We start from the raw sequence: 14,981 nt of genomic DNA, 5'->3' as shown, positions 1-14,981 counted from the left end.
TGGGCCAAAAGAAGTGTGACTTACTATTTTATAATGGACTTTGCTGAGCTATCTTGAAGAATTTGAAATATGGCTTGATTATTCTTTGAGATCTCTATTGTCAATATTTATCATAGGTTATTATAAAGTAACACCTAATAGGTTGATATAATAGGGAGCACTTTTTGTACTAGAAAACCTGGCAGTAGAAAACCGTGGAAATTGTGATACATTTATCAAAACAATAAGGATATGCTCATACTGCTTTTTAAACTGAGTATTGGAGTATTTACAAATAATACTCAGATTCATAACTTAAATTTTTTTAGTGTTTTATTTAGTTTTGAGAGAGAGAGACAGGGGCGCCTGGGTGGCGCAGTCGGTTAAGCGTCCGACTTCAGCCAGGTCACGATCTCGCGGTCTGGTTGTTCGAGCCCCGCATCAGGCTCTGGGCTGATGGCTCAGAGCCTGGAGCCTGTTTCCGATTTTGTTAAACGTTGAGAGAGAGAGACAGAGCACAAGCAGGGTAGGGACAGAGATGGAGACAGAATCTGAAGCAGACTCCACCATCTGAGTTGTCAGCACAGAGCCCAATGTGGGGCTCAAACTCAGGAGCCATGAGACCGTGACCTGAGCCGATGTTGAATGCTTAATGGACTGAGCCACCCAGGTGCCCCTCAGAATCACAACTCTTTAACTTATACAATGTAAGTAAAAAAGTGTTGCCAAACTATTTGGATTTTAGAAATTCTCTAGGAATAAGTTAATTTTAACTAATTTGACCTGATACAGAATCCAATGGAGAAATTTTGTCTCTTTAGCTCTGTACCAGTTATGACAGTGGCTTAAGGAAGGCTTTACTCAGATAACAGCGCTTGTGTGGACTGGCCTAATCAGGGATAGTTTGAACAGCAGCCTCTATCTTTAGAAACATCAGATTCAATGCCTAAAAATACCCAAGTTGATCCTGAACTAGAAATTATCTTAGTAGGAAAAATCTCCAGGTTAGGTTAAGATGATAGTTCAGCAGTGCTAATTCTTATGAAGCTACTTATTCTAAGTCCCTATGAGTTGCTCCATTTGTAGCTTATCCATATATATATGGATCCATATACATGCATATACATCCATATACATACATACATACATATATGTATGTATATGGATCCATATATATATGGATTTTGTACAATGAAAGCTACCATAGATAAAGTGACTATATAGGTAACAGTATGTAGTGATTACAGAAAAATGACTATCTAGAATACATCAATAACACATGCAAAGTAGAAATAAAAATATAACAACCTAGACATAAAAACAGGCAACAGATATACACAGAAAAACAAATGCCAAAGTCTAATGGGCACAGAAAAAGATGCATAAACACACACTGAAAATGCAAATTATAATGACATATGATTTTGCACCTATTATTTGGGAACAAACCTAAAAGATGGAGTGTTCCAAATATCAAGTAATATTTGTGGGATAGTGGAAATGCAGAATAGTGCATCCATATTAGTGAAACCAAGTATGCACATTTTATACTTGACCAGGGTGGGCTCACTGATATTCTGAATATTAATAATAGTATGCTATTTTGGTCATCTTTTCTGTGTATGTGTGTGTCTGTGTATATGTGTGTATATATACACAAGTATATAAGAAACATATATTTTCTTATGTTCAACATGTTTTTGAGATGAAATAACAGCTTTCTTTTATTGATGATATTGATAAATTCTATCTTATCTTTTTATTTTCTTAATTTGGGTCTAGGTAGAAGTTTTTCTATTTTATTGATTTTCTCTTTTCTCTTTATTATTTCCTTTGTTATTCTTTTTTTTTATTAAAAAAATTTTTTTCAACATTTATTTATTTTTGGGACAGAGAGAGACAGAGCATGAATGGGGGAGGGGCAGAGAGAGGGAGACACAGAATCGGAAACAGGCTCCAGGCTCTGAGCCATCAGCCCAGAGCCGGACGCGGGGCTCGAACTCACAGACCATGAGATCGTGACCTGGCTGAAGTCGGACGCTTAACCGACTGCGCCACCCAGGCGCCCCTCCTTTGTTATTCTTAATTTGGTTTAATTTTCTCTCCTCTTCCTAGCTTCTTTTTTTATTTTTTTAATTTTATTTTTTTTAATTTACATCCAAATTCTGTGTGTGTGTGTGTGTGTGTGTGTGTGTGTGTGTGTGTGTATTTTTAACCATTACTGAGGGTAAATAAGGCAGATTTTTGTCTAGAGAATATTTTGACTTCTGGCTTGTCTTCTCACCTTTTGACCTTTTACTTTACTTACCTTGTCATTTGATAGCTATACATGTGTAATTCCTGAACACATCTTATTTCAAACATATTTCCTTGCTCCAATTTTCTCTTTATATGTGTCGTGTAGGTATAGAATTTATTCTGATTGCACATCTCTGCTCCAATATGACTACATGCCCAGATATTTTCCTTCCTCTCAATAGTTACTGATTTCTAACTAGTCTTTTGTCATACATGATTACAGTATTAGTCACTAGAAAGAGAGAAGCTGTAATATATACGTACATGAGAAGCTCACACCAGGGATGTCTGGTTGGAATCATCAATGCAGAGGCAGAGCCATGAGCTCTGGAGTATGTCTGCCAGCTGAGGTGTCAATATTTGTTCTGTGAAGTATAAATAGACACCACAATAAATACAGGTCACTTCAGGTTTTGCGGAAACAATATTTCTAAAATTTTAGTTGCTGTTTTTTAAAAAAAGAATACAAAATTACAAGTACAAAATCACATGTTAAAATACTCATTTAGAATTAGAAAAAAATCACTACAAAATAGAGTTTAAGAAAAAAGTTAATAATTTACCACAAACTTGAAAATACCTAGAAAGATAGCCTAATGCTTGTGATAATTAGCTGCCTGACATACCACTCAAACACATTTTTTTTTTCTAAAGATTTGGATGTTCAATCTTTGATCACTTCTTCATATATTCTTGTCAGGAGAGAGCTTCTGGTCCGACAACACTTTAAAGAGAGCCAAATTCTCTGATTACAATTTTCACATATGACTACTATAAGAATTTTTCCAAAGATTAGCTTCTGGTGTTGCATATTTAAAGATGGTTTTTCTCATATATATTTGGGATTAAGTATCACAGAGCTCTTTTATATTTAAATATTTCTAAGATTTTTGTCCTGTACTTCTCCTTAAGTCTAATGTGTTGGCACACTGGGTGATAGAAATATTCATGGAACTACCCAAAGCAATCTACCCATTTAATGAAATCCTTATCAAAATACTACCAGTATTTTTCACAGAGCTAGCACAAACAATCTAAAATGTGAATGGAACCTCAAAAGACCTCAAATAGGCAAAGCAATCTTGACAAAGTAAAACAAAGCTGGAGGTATCCAATTTCAAGCTATATTACAAAGCTGTAGTAATTAAGACAGAATGGTATTGGCACAAAAACAGACACAGACATCAATGGAACATAATAGAAAACCCAGAAATGGACCCACAACTATATGGCCAACTAATCTTTGACAAAGCAGGAAAAAATATCCAATGGAAATAAGACAGTCTCTTCAACAAATGGTTTTGGGAAAACTTGACGGCGACATGCAGAAGAATGAAATAGGACCACGTTCTTATACCATACCCAAAAATAAATTCAAAATAGATGAAAGACCTAAATGTGAGACAGGAAACCAGCAATTTCTAGAGGAGAACATAGGCATCAACCTCTTTAACCTCAGCGGTAGCTGAAATAAAAAGCTTCTGCACAGCGAAGGAAACAAGCAACAAAACTAAAAGGCTACCAATGAAATGGGAAAAGGTTTTGCAAATGACGTATCTGATAAAGGATTAGTACCTAAAATCTACAAACAATTCGTCAAACTCAACCCCTAAAGTAAATAATGCAGTTAATTAACAGGCAAAAAACATTAATAGACACTTTTCCAAAGAAAATACTCAGATGGCCAACAGATACATGAAAAGATGCTTAACATCACTGATCATCAGGGAAATAAATATCAAAACCACAATTAAATACCACTTCACACCTGACAGAATAGCTAAAATTAACAACACAGGAAATAAGAGATGTTGGCAAGGATGTGGAGAAAAAGAAATCCTTTTACATTGTTGGTGGGAATGCCAACTGGTACAGCCATTCTGGAAATCAGCATAGAAGTTCTTCAAAATGTTAAAAATAAAATTACCCTATGACCCAGCAATTGCACTACTAGGTATTTACCCAAAGGATACAAAAATACTGATTCAACGAGATATATGTACTCTGATATTTATAGTAGCATTATCAACAATAGTGAAATTATGGAAAGACCCAAAATATTCATTGACGGATGAATGGATAAAGAAGAGGTGGTATGTATATACAATAAAATATTACTAAGCCATCAAAAAGAATGAAATCTTGCCTTTTGCAAGGACATGGATGGAGCTAGAGTGTATTATGCTAAGTGAAATAAGTCAGTCAGAGAAAAACAAAAATCATATGACTTATGCTTTCACTCGTATATGGAATTAAAGAAACAAAAGAGATGAACATAGGGGAAGGGAAAAAAAAGAGGGGGAAGCAAGCCATTAGAGACTCTTAACTATAGAGAACAAATGAGGGTATATGGAGAGGAAGTGGGTAGGGGATGGACTAAATGAGTGATGAGTATTAAGGAGTGCACTTGTGTTGAGCACTGGATGTTGTACATAAATGATGAATCATTAAATTCTACTCCTGAAATGAATATTATACTACATGTTAACAACAACAACAACAATAATAAAAGGAATATTCATGGAACTGCTTACAATTACTATATTAAAAAAAAAAAGCAGCAATGGACCACATAAATAGATCTCACTGAAGTCAAAACTCAACACCCTCTAAGCTAGACCCTACCAGAGGCCATGCCAATGCCACCCAATAGAAAGAAAACTGTGATTAAGAATAATTTAGAGTGTAAAAAAGATTGGTTTCAACCTTTTGCAATAAAATGATCTTACTTTTCCAAATTGTACAAAAACACACAAAGATGTTAATACTTTGGAAATGCTTCCTACATTGTAAGTGAATAGTCCTAAAGCTTAAGTGTTATTAGCCTCACATTATCTCTTTTTTCTTATTAAATATACATTTTCTTAATGCTCCCTGGAAATGGGAAAAACAAAGACTTTTGTAATAAAAATTTTAATTGGCAGAAACTCGTGTGCCAAATTTTGACAATATTGAAGTTATTGGTGTGTTTAATAATTGCAATATCTGTAGAAACTTAAGGATAGAAATTTTACTGTAGTACAGAAGTAGTAAACAGAATTTGGTAAAAGGGAAAAATAAAATAGAGAGGGAGAAAAGACTTTAAAGGCCTCATGTTGCTTGGCCTTGTTTTGCTTTGTTTTGAATTAGACTGACTTGAGTCTATCTAATTGCGATGAAAGGAAAATAAAAGCTATGGAGAAGTTTAAATGTAAAGGTTAATTGATAGCCTGAGGTTACTAAAAGTAGAAAGATAAAATATGAGAAATGATCAGTTAAACTTTAATAAATGATTCCATTATAATAGAAAAAAAAAGAGGATGAGGCTGATAAAGGATTATTCATTATACTTAATTATGTTATGACTTTTTTCTACAATAGGAAAACTTAACTTTATGATCACAAAGCATACAAACTTCTAAATGGTAAATACTAAGGAATTGAGTAGGATCTACCTCTTTCACTAATCAATAATTTTAGAACTATTTAAGGAATGTGGGAGTTCTTCATTTACACCCAAATACAATTGTGACACTTTAAACAAAGATTTTGTGAAAAGCACATGTAAAATTAAATTTTTAAAAATTTTAGAAAATTGTGGGTTCATATGCAGTTATGCAAAACAATACAGAGATGTCCCATGTACTCTTTACCCAGTTTCCCCAGTGATCACATCTTGATAAACAATAGTACAATATCATGACCAGGATATTGACAGTCTAAATACAAAACCATTTCATCGCAACAAGGCTCCCTTTCTTGTGCTATTCTTTCATAGCCAAACTCCCATTTCCTCAACTTTCCTCAACATACTCCTCCTCAACTTTCCCTCCTCCCCCCAACTCCAATCCCTAATCTCTGGAAATGACTGTGTATTCTCCATTACTGTAAATTTGTCTTATCAATGAATGGACTCCTACACCATGTAACCTGTTGGTATTAGCATTTATTCACGTTGTGTGTACTAGAAGTTTCTTTTATGACAGACTGTTATTCCAGGGTGTGTGTAGACAACAGTTTATTTAACCTTTCACTCACTGAAAGTCACTTGGATGTTTCTGTTTGGGGGTTATTGGGAATAAAGCTACTATAAATGTTTATATACAGATTTTTGTTTGAACATATGTATGCATATACTCTGGGATAAATGTCCAAGTGTACGGTCGTTGAGTTGCATGTGTGGACATATTTAGTTTATAACTTGCCAAATTGTTCTTCAGAGTAGCTACACCATTTTATATTCCACCAGCAATGCATGAACAAGTAAGTTTGTCTGCATCTTTGCCAGCATCTGGTATTGTCACTATTTTTTAACTATACTCACAGATGTATAATGACATTTCATTATGTTTTTAGTTTATATTTCCCTAATGGATGATATTGAACATCTTTTTGTGTGCTTACTTGCCTTTTGATATATAGTCTTTTATGAATATCTTTTCATGCATTTTGAAATTTTATCATTAAAATGTTCTTTATTATTGAATTTTGAGATATTTTTATATAATTTAGATAGTCATCTTTGTTTGGTAAATTGTTTTCAAGTAATTTCTCCAAGCCTATTTATAGCTTGTCTTTTCATTTTCTTAACTGTGTTCTGCAGGGAAAAGTTCTGAGGTTTTGTGAGATACAATTTGTCATTTTTTCCTTGTATGGAAAGTACTTTTGATGTCAAGTCTAAGAACTCTTTGCCTAGCCCTAGATACCAATATTTTTCTATTTTTTATCCCCTAAAACTTTTATAGTTTTACAATTTACATTTTAAGTAAATTACATTTATTTATTTTGACTTAACTTGTGTGTACTGTATAAGGTTTAGGTCAAAGTTTTTATATTTATTACCTATACATATGCAGATTCTTCAGCATAATTTGTTGAAAAGCTGTCTTCTTTCCACCAAAGAGCTTTTGTACCTTTGTGGAGATCTATTTCTGAGATCTATGCTCTGTTTCACTGGTCTATTTGTTTATCCCTCCATCAATACCGCACCATCTTGAGAACTGCAAGTGTATAGTAAGTCTTAATGTTAGCTAAAGTGATTCCTTCTACTGTATTCACTTTCAATGTCATTTTAGCTATTATAGTGTTGTGTCTTTCCACATGATTTTTATAGTAAGTTCCTGTAGTCCACAAAAGCCTTAGTAGGATTTTGACAGAAATTATATTAAAACTTAGATTAATTTGGGGAGAATTGGTATCTTTACTAAGTTGTCTCCAATATACGAAAGATGGTATATCTTTCCATTTTCTTAGAACATCCTTGATTTTCTTAATTTAATAATTTCAGCATAAAGATGCCACATATGTTTTTTATGATTTAAAAAATTTTATACCTTGATATTTTGTGCTGTTCAGAATATAACTGCTGGTATATAACTGCTTATTAATGTTTCTTTTAAATAAATAATTCATGTTTCCTGGAAAATTAGACAAAAAAGAGTCCTCTTAATCCTATCACTAGAGAAAAACACATAACTGTGTTTAAGTGTGTGTGTTTGCATGGCACATATAACTTAACAGAAATGAAAATATGTTTTATAACCTGTTATTTTTGTTAGTTTTACTCGTTATATGAAGTCCTACCTTTTGACATAATTACGTATCTAATGGTCGTTTTACTTATGGGCTTGTAGAGTCCTGGAGACTTAAAGTCCCCCTTTATTCTAGTAACAAAACAATGAAACAAAACAAAAAAGCACTGTCTATAACTAACAGTGATTAAGATTCTAGGTATCTCAAACTGATTGGGGAAAATAAACTGAATCCATAAGTAGTAATAGCAAACAATAACACTAGTAGACTCATACATATGTGCCAGGCACTGTCATAAGGGCCTTAAATATATTAATTTATTTAACTCTTAGAACAGTTGTATAAGGTAAGAACTATTAATTCGGTGTAATGGAGAAAAAAATGGAGGAACAGGGAGGTTAAGTAAGTTGCCTTAGCTTACACAGCAAATGAATGGCAGACTAGTTTTTCCACACAGACCAGCTTGCTCTAGAGTCTTTACAATACTAGACTGACTTTTATATGATAATTTAATATTTATATGTTTCTATATGTGGGAGGATAAAACTTTATGACAGAAAGAATCATAAAATATTGGACTAATTTCTATGAAATTCTCAAAATATTGGGTATCATTTATAATCATTTAAGTGAATTCTTGGTCACAGGTATATATTTGCTATATTGCCTGCCTGAAAGCTAATACCTTTGACAAGGTACAAAAAACACATCTGCGTCGGGCTCTGTGCTGACAGCTCAGAGCCTGGAGCCTGCTTTGCAGTCTGTCTCCCTCTCTCTGCCCCTCCCCCGCTCATGCTCTGTCTCTCTGTCAAAAATAAATAAACATTAAAAAATATATTTAAAAAAACATCTGAAAATGGAAACAAAATCCAATGTTATTCTCTAAATCTTTCCATCTAGTTTCAAGTACTAATTTTAGGTTCTTGGTTAGTAATATCACTTCATATAAGGTACTAGGACACAGTTTAAGAGTAATGGTTAAGATATCTCCTTTGCAATCATACTAATTCTATGTCCCATAAGTGGAAGGATAAAGTTTCTAATGTACTTCTGCAAAATCAATAAGAAATAAGGAAATACGACCATGATTTTGTCTACCATGATTTGGATTTTCTAAAGAGGAAAAGGACCAGGGACATATTAGAAAATTAAGTACTGAGCCAAGCTTACCTCACCTTTTTTTTTTTTTTTTTTTTTTTTTACTTTCTGGAATTATAAATTTCTTTTTAAATTTTTTTTTTGGTGTTTATTTTTGAGAGAGAGATAAACAGTATGATCAGGGGAGTGAGGGGGCAGGCAAGGGTGACACAGAATCTGAAGTAGGCTTCAGGCTCCAAACTGTCAGCACAGAGCCCACTTGGGGTTCGAACCCATCCACTGCGAGATCATGACCTGAGCTGAAGTTGGATGCTCAACCAACTGAACCACCCAGATGGCCCTGGAATTATAAATTTCTGAATTTGAAATCTAACTGTGCTATTTGATTTGAAATATAAAATGGAAATCTGTTTGGAATTGAACATCTATATAGGTTTTTAAAATTGTTGTGATATCGTTGTGTTTTAAATTTTTATTTCAGTACGTTCATTGTTTTTTTTTTTTTTAATTTTTAGTATTTATTTATTTTTGAGAGAGACAATGACAGAGCATGAGTGGGGCGGAGGGCAGAGAAAGAGGGAGACACAGAATCCGCTGAGCTGTCAGCACAGAGCCTGATGTGGGGTTCAAACTCCTGGACTGTGAGATCATGACCTGGACTGAAGTTGGATGCTTAACTGACTGAGCCACCCAGGCACCCCTCAGTATGTTCATTGTTAAAAGAAATGTGATTGTTATTAGTTGGTCTTTTATTCTGTCAACTTTTAAACTTATTTATTAGTTATAGAAGTTTTGTTTTGTTTTGATTTTAGCAGATCCCTTGGGTTTTCTATGCAGATAATCTTGCAATCGGCATAAGTGACAGTTTTATTTCTTCTTTTATACCATGTGTGTATTTTATTTCTTTTGCTTAATTGCAGTGGCTAGCTTATCTAGTCTGTGTTGAATGATTTTCCTCTGAAAATACTGACATTAGATGCGGTAAGGTTTTTTGTTTGTTTTAGATGCTCTTTATCAAGTTTAGGTCCTTCTATTTCTAATCGCTGAGGTTTTTATTTGTTTAACATCATGAATAAGTTTTGGACTTTGTTGAATGCCTTTTCTTTGCCATTTAATATGTTCATGTGATTATTCCTCTTAAAAAAAACCTAGTATGGTCAATTACATTGATAGATTTTCAAATACTGAACCTAATCTACAAACCTGGAATAAATCACATTTGGTCATGGTGTATAATTCTTTGTACACACTGTTTTAAGTTGTATTTGTTAATATTTCAGAATATTTTTACATTTAAATACATGACAGATGTTAGCCTGCAATTTTCTTTTTCTGTTTTTCCTTCTTGGTTACAAGATAATATGGCCTTTTGACATGATTTTGGAAGTGTTTCTTCCTATTTAATTTTCTGGAAGGTTTGTGTAAAATTGGTTTTGATTTTTCTTTAAATGTTTGGTTGATTTCTACAGTGGGCAATTGACATTAACATTTTATTTGCAAATTCAATTTACTTAATAGATACAATACAAATCTAATTATCTTTTTCATTTTAGTTTTTGGTATTTTGTGATTTTTGAGGAGTTGCTCCAGGTCTTCTATATGCGCTGGGTTTATGAGTATAGAGTTATTAATAATATTCCCTCATTATCATTTAATGGCTAAAGAACCTGTAGTGATATTCTCTGTTTCACACCTGATGGTGGTGATTTGTAACTTCTCTTTATTTTTAGTCTTGTTAGTGCTTCCCTCCGCCCCCAATTTTACTGATTATTTTTAAAGAACTCGATTTTTATTTATTTTCTCTACTGCTTTCAGGTGCTCAATATTATTGATTTCTGCTCTTTATTATTTTTTTCATCCGCTTTCTTTGGGCATATTTTACTCTCAGTTATCTAGTTTCCTCAAGTAGAAACTAAGATGATTGATTTGAGATTTTTCTTCTTTTCATTTCTTTTTTTTAATGTTTTTTTAAAATTTATTTTTCAGGGGGAGAGAGAGAGACAGACAGACAGACAGAGACAGACAGAGCGACCAGTGTAGGGGCAGAGACAGAGAGACACAGAATCTGAAGCAGCTCCAAGCTCCGAGCTGCCAGCACAGAGCCCAGAGCAGGGTTCGAACCCATGAAAAGTGAGATCATGACCTAGGCTGAAGTCCAACGCTTAACCAACTGAGCCCCCAGGTGCCCCAAGACTTTTCTTCTTTTCTAATGTAAACATTTAATGCTACAAATTTCCTTCTCGGCATTGATTGAGTTCATTTCACATATTTTGATGTTAAAAAAAAAACACTTTTTTGCCATTCTTTGTGATAACTTTACTACTGACAAATTCTTTTCATTTTCCTTCATCTGAGAATGAAAAAAAGTTCCTAAAAGATAGTTTCCTCATAAATGAACTGCATGTGCGGCAATTCTTTCTGCCCTATTCTTTTCTACTTCCTTCAGTCCTTCATGGTTTCAGATGAGAAACATACTGGGAGTCTCACGCAAGTTAGAAAAGACAGATCTTCTGAGAGTCACTTGCCACTGGGCCTTCCCATCAATTCCTCTTGCCTCTTGTGCCAGACTTGCCTCGTGTTACAGGCTGGACTCTCATTTGATCTAGGGGAGAAATGAGTCTACCTGAACTGCCTACTATTGTGAGACTAGGGGTCAGGAAAAGCCTGGCTTAGTTTAACTTCTTTTGTTAGGTGGGGGTCACAAGACACTGCCACTGTGTTGTTCCTCTAAGCCTGGAGTCCCAAACCTGCGCAACTTTTTTCTTCTATCTTTTGGAATTCTCTTCTGATTTTCTCTTGAGTTGTTTGCAGGTTTTGTAGTTGTACTTTGTGGGAAGGAATAAGAAGAGACAAGTCTATACCATCTGGAGAGACTCAAAAGTTAATAACACATTTTGATCTGAACTTATTTGCCACTGTAATAGTTATCAGCTTAATTTATTATATTTTATTTGTACTTTTACTTCTAATTTTTCCAGAATATATGATATAAAAGGATAAGGGCTTTATTTTTATTCACTGGTCTCTTTCTATTTTCTTGAATGATACTAAGCATATAGAAGGCATATATTTGCTGTGAATAAATATCAATTTTATATTTCACAAAATTAATGAAAATCAAATGTACAATAAACATAAGTGCAAAGTTGACTTTTTTTCTACCTTATTTAGTGAAAATATCATTTAGGTAAAGTTCTTATTATATAAACCAATACATTAAAAATACCTAATAACAATAAGATTATTACTTCATTCACTTTTCCTTTAGAACAAGCAGAAACTTCATTGAGAATATGATACTGACTTCAGATAAATGGACATCCTGGGGCATTTTAAAAGTGAAAATTATTGCTTATTAACCCACTTGCTGAAATTATGCAAATTTCACATTCCTGGTTACATTTATCCTATTATCGTATTGTTGTTGCTGTTGTTCTTGTTATTTTGATATTCCAGGAATATTCCAGTACAGAAAGACAATATTGCATGGAATCTGGAGGAATCATAAGGCTTTTTGCTCCTTTTTCATGAAGCATGGTTTCTGTACCATTCCAGGAAGATGGTATTTCTGACACATTCAATCTTGTCATTATTATTCACCAAATGTGTCCACCAAAGCTCATTCACATGCAATTAACATGCATGTACACATACCTCTACACATTCACACACATATATGAACAAGGAAATAAAGATATAGATTTTCTTTAACAAATACTTGTGTGTTAATAAGAGATCATATATTTATAAATTATTAGCAGTTTGTTCAAAGTAGCCAAAATATGGGTACTATGAGTTTTAAGCTCTCTGATCAGAGATTTTCTGCTGATGCTATTTTTGTTTACAGATTCATAGACATAATTGGGAACTTTGAAATGATTTAGTCCCATCCCATCATTTATAGATAACCAAAGGTAGAAAGGATAAATTACCTACTCACAGCTTCTTAGCTTGTTAGTGGTAGATCTAGAAGTTTGTTCTCTTCATGACTCCCATAATACAATGAAGGGAAGCATATTATTTATGAGGTCTTACTACCTGTATTTTCTAGACAACATTTTCAAAGGGAATTGCTGAGTATCAAAGCTGTATAGTTTAAAGAAATAAGTATAAAGTAAATTTATGACTTCCCTAAGTTGGAGAGAGATATATGGAGCCTCCTGTCAGTAAGAAATGAAGTAAATATAGGTTACATACTTGGCTCAGCAAAGTAGCTATACTTGATCCATTAAACAAATATTTATTGAGTGATAAGTATGTGTGAGACACTGTGCTATTACTTTGAATATAAAGATAAATAAGATAATTTCATGCTAAGAGTAACCTGGAATCATCAAGTTGTTTTACCCCAAAACTGTGGCTGTCCCCGATGAGCTGTGTGACTTGTGGTAAACATCTTAATGATTGATTGCCTCAATTTCCTCTTCTCTAAATAAGGATAATAATAGTATTTATGTCATAAGATTGATATAAATGGAAAATGTAACAGAGATAATGCATTTAGCACAGTACCTAGCAAAAGTAGCCATTCCAAAAATATTAACCACTATTATTCTTTCAGATTCCACTTATCTGTCTTCAAATTTAATCCGTGTTCTGTCCTAATGTCACATTTTTCCTCTGTTGTTTCTATCTAAGAGACACCACATAAAAGCCGTACCATAGTTACTGAATAAAAGCAAATGAGATTTGAAAATAGAATGCAGCTATTAAATTTTTGAGGTTTCTTAAAAATAAGTATTATCATGCCAATATTTGTGTTTTCAACATAAAAAAAAAACAGTGGGGCAATGTTAACTAAAAACCTTATTTTAACTAAAAACAACTAAATTAACAATTAACTACAATTAACTAATTAACAATGAACTAAAACAATATTTCAATTACAACTATCCAGAGTTTCTTTGTTTAAATCACCTTTATAACCTGAAAAAATAATGTCTTTGTAAATCATAATTATTTAAGGCACAACAATTTTTGAAAACAACACATGTGCACAAATATAGAATATATATTTGATTTCCGAAAGATGATGTTGCATTAAATACAGAAACAGTCACATAGAACAAGTAGAAAGAAAAGTGGTGAATATTTGGAAGAAAAAAGATAAAATGAGAATAATAAGGTTAAAATGAAGATAATGAAAATAACAAAATATTCATTGAGGAGAATCTAATTGTAGCATTTCAATCAAGAAAAATAGGTGCCCAAGCAATTAATACGCTCACTTGAAACTAATTTCTCTTAATTTTTATATTTTTTAGTAAGAAATGGATGGAATATGAATGTAGGAGAAAAGTTGGGGGTGGAATGGAATAATAATATATATAATACTTCTATCCAATTGTCATCATTCCAAAAAGAACATTTAGAGAATAAAAATATACATATATTGGAATAGCATTGACATTAAATTTTCACATTATATATATGTTATACATACACACATCATTTTGTGAGCATGAATGTACATAAATTATTAAAACAGGGCATAGACATTGCAAGAATAAAGCAAATGTTCTTGTGGGAAGTATTAGGCACAGATGGTCCCAAGACAGGGCAGAACATCAAATAAGTGGATCATCTCTTAAGAGAAATTTTTAAATAGTTAAACATTTAAAGGTTGCATAAAAAATTGCGTTTTGGAATAGAAGTATTTTGTATGTTTCATTTCATACCTAAGTAAAGACTTAATACTTTTCTATGGCAATGAGAATTTAAACAATTGGTTTTGTTTTTAATTATTTGACATCAAAAATATTTTCTGTCTGAAAAAGAGTTTAATTTACCTGTTGAAGAAATAGTTCAGTGAGATAGATCTCAGGTTCTAAAGCCAATGGACCTGAAACACTTACATGTGAGAGCACAAATGGGGGAAACTAACCATCTGTCCCACCACCCCACGTAAGAGGAAATACCATATCTCACCTAGCCAATCAGTGACAACACGAAAACTTGTAATGGATTGTACAGGTCCCAGAGCAGAGGACAGCTTTTGGGCTGCAACAGATACAGTGTCAAAATATGAGAGAAATAGAAATTAGACAAATATTATTCCTTTAATGGGAGTTTTTAAGTCTATTGGGTGATTGTTT

Source organism: Herpailurus yagouaroundi, unplaced genomic scaffold (assembly GCF_014898765.1).
Source record: "Herpailurus yagouaroundi ecotype Mexico unplaced genomic scaffold, PumYag 141, whole genome shotgun sequence".
Taxonomy (NCBI): Eukaryota; Metazoa; Chordata; class Mammalia; order Carnivora; family Felidae; genus Herpailurus; species Herpailurus yagouaroundi.
The sequence above is the reverse complement of the archived record's forward strand: the minus strand, read 5'-3'. Positions refer to the sequence as shown.